This window comes from Hakea prostrata, chromosome 4, assembly GCF_041222555.1.
Source record: "Hakea prostrata isolate BN-2017 chromosome 4, UWA_Hpros_2, whole genome shotgun sequence".
Classification (NCBI taxonomy): Eukaryota; Viridiplantae; Streptophyta; class Magnoliopsida; order Proteales; family Proteaceae; genus Hakea; species Hakea prostrata.
In genome coordinates this window covers 34922739-34925610 of record NC_142603.1, presented here as the reverse complement: position 1 = coordinate 34925610, position 2872 = coordinate 34922739, and the positions used below count along the sequence as shown (strand labels likewise).

Here is a 2872-nt window from a genome sequence, read left to right as displayed (position 1 = left end):
TTGCCATGCATAGTATGATCGCCTTGGCCTCCTCTTTTGGGTTGTTCAATATGTTGCTTGGTAAGCCCCCTTGCAGTCTTGGCTACTGGGTTTGGATTTGGATCAGTAGGCACGTCATTCTCACAGGCGATTCTTGTGTCTGAATCAGTTTATAAAGTGCTCTCTCCTATAAGGTGGTTGGTAAAGGGCTTGACTTGATAAAGTAAGGCCTAGAGGTCTTGCTGATGCTTGGCCTTGGTTTGGCTGGAGTAGCCTAGGTTGCTGGAGTTCATTGCCTTGATTGCCTGCCCATGACAAGTTGGCGTGGTGCTTCTAATCCTCCTTGTACGTGTTAGAAAAAGCACCTGGAGGGATATTCTTGTATCCCTGAGTATAAGCCACTTCTTGTTTGGATGTATCTTGATGTCCTTGATTGTTGGGACAAATATCTGTAGAATGATTGACACCAAAACACAAAGAGCAGCATTCTTGTTTGTGAAGGTAAAGCTTTAGAAACAAAGGCCTACTGCATCACATCCTTAAGTGAACAAATCTCATGTAATAGTTTATTGTTAGTAGAAAAGACAGCATTAAACACTTCTCTAGATTGCCTACTTGTGGTTGCTCTAGTCCTGGATGAAGATGTTTGTGCATGGAATTTTCACCAAGGTTTTCAAACAATTTCCAAAGTTCATTCTCTTCTTTTTCATAAATTGTCCCCCACATGCAGAATCAACTGTGTTCAGATCCCTATCAGTTAACCCATTGTAAAATATTTGAACTAAATGCCACTTGAAAAACTAATGATGTGGGCATTTCCTCAAAATCTCTTTCAGCCTCTCCCATGTCTCATGAAAAGTTCACTGTCATGTTGTGTAAGGCCCACAATAGATTTCTTAAATTCATTTGTCTTCCCAATAGGAAAGAATTTTTTTTCAAGAACAAGTTCCGTAATTCTACCCAAGAAAAAGCCTCAAAATTATCAAGTGTTTTGAACCAATTTTTACACTTATCTTTTAATGAGAATGGACACAATTCCTAACGAATGGCTTCAATTGGGGTGTCATGAGTTTTCTGGGTAGAACAAATTTCAAGAAATTCGTCAATGTGACGATGAAGTTCTTCATTTGGCAAGCCATAGAATAAAGGAAGCATTTATATGATACTTTGCTTAATCTCATAAAGGAGTGCATTACTAGGAGCATTTCTCATGCAATTAGGAGTGTAAGCTCTAGGTAAGAAAAACTCAATGATGGGTGGCCTTCTTTGAGGCTCCCCCAAGTTATTCACAACCTCCTCATTGTTATCCCCATTTAGAAATGGATCATCAGGGTTTGGATTAATCACTGGACGTCCTTCATGTCCAGCCTCACTCTAGATCTATCTCTTTGCTTGAGTTGCATTAAGATAGGATGTTGAGACCTCCTCCCATGCATAAACTGTCCAGCTAAGGATTTCTGAAAATAGAAAGTACAAAGTTAATAAAGAGAGAATCATTTGGATATCCCAATAAAAGGGAATGAGGAGAAAAAAAAAAAAAAAAAAAAAAATTCAGGCTAAAGAATTACAATTCTAATTCTAAGCAATTAAGTTCACTTTTCCTTGCTATTGCCTTCCCCGGCAACGGCGCCAATTTTTGATGAGCTGTGATTATACCCTCAAAAAAAGAAAAATACCACAACTTCCTTTACTAATACTATCAAGAGTTAGTAGGGATCAAATCTACAATGAAGGAGTTAACAAGGGAAATCTACAATTATTAAACTAGAATAAGAGACTTGTCGTTCTAAAATATGATCGAATGAATTGTTACCATTGAGAGTGCAATGCATTTGGAGAAATTCTATAAAGGACAAGAGATAGGGTTTTGAATTTGCAAGTGATCAATATGTATGCTCCCTTTAACTAACTAGTGCAAACACAATTTCCTTGGTGACTAGAGCAGATATGATTGGACTAAGTATTGCAGGCACAAGCAACATACACTACTCACTTTGTATCATACGGGCGCAAGCAACTTATATGCTATCAGTACCTAAATTTAAGTGTTTCTAGCATTCACATCACATAATTCATAACATGTAATAAGTCATGCTATTGAATCCTCATGACTAATAATTCTCATAGCAACGAATTTTGAATCATTGGAAGAACTCATCTACTAGATATAATCACATGTAGCGAACAACCATCATATATGTAACCATGAAATTTGAGCTCACCGAGCTCAATATGCAAGAATAAATGTAGATCAAAAGGTTAACACAAATTTGTATTTAATCACAAGGTAGCGAAGATTACATCAATATGTCAGTACTAGTTTCTTCATTACCCTAGACAAGAAATCTAGTCACACATGGTTGCAAGAAAATAGAAATTATAAAAGAGAAATCGAGAAATGGAAAAAAGAAATTAAGAAAAGCAAGAGATTGCTCAGTTAGGGCTCGTGAAGATGGGTAGTCGTGACAACAGCAGCAATTCTTCCTTCAATTTATAATACCCTTCGCCTCCGTCTTGCTCATCCCTATCATGGCTGTCTCCTCATTTATGTCTCCACCGCACACTATGAATTAGGGCTATCCCTAATGTATGATTCATTCAAAAACAACAAGCCAGTGCTGTCACATAAGAAAATCTTCTTTCTCTCCAGGAATTTCCTTTATTTCTTAACCCATTTTCTTGTTTTTGGCTCCTTCAATTTTTTCTCATTTACCTATTAGCTTGACCCTTATTCGTTCTTATTCTGGGAAAACTCAATACTAAAAAATCATACATTTTTTTTTATGAGCTTTCCATAACATTTGAATCTTCTCAATCCAGGTTCATACGAGAGAGTTATGCCTAAAATACCCGAGGTGGGTCTGTTTACAGGATTTTCATATCGTGTTACCAA

General features: G+C 37.0%; 1 non-coding gene across 1 annotated transcript; it reads left to right on the top strand.

The window, feature by feature from the left end:
- Nucleotides 1-777: 777 nt before the first annotated feature.
- LOC149018732 (small nucleolar RNA R71) lies at nucleotides 778-882 on the top strand. Its single transcript, XR_016173242.1, has one exon. It is a non-coding gene; the product is annotated as a small nucleolar RNA R71 (small nucleolar RNA).
- Nucleotides 883-2872: the final 1990 nt, after the last annotated feature.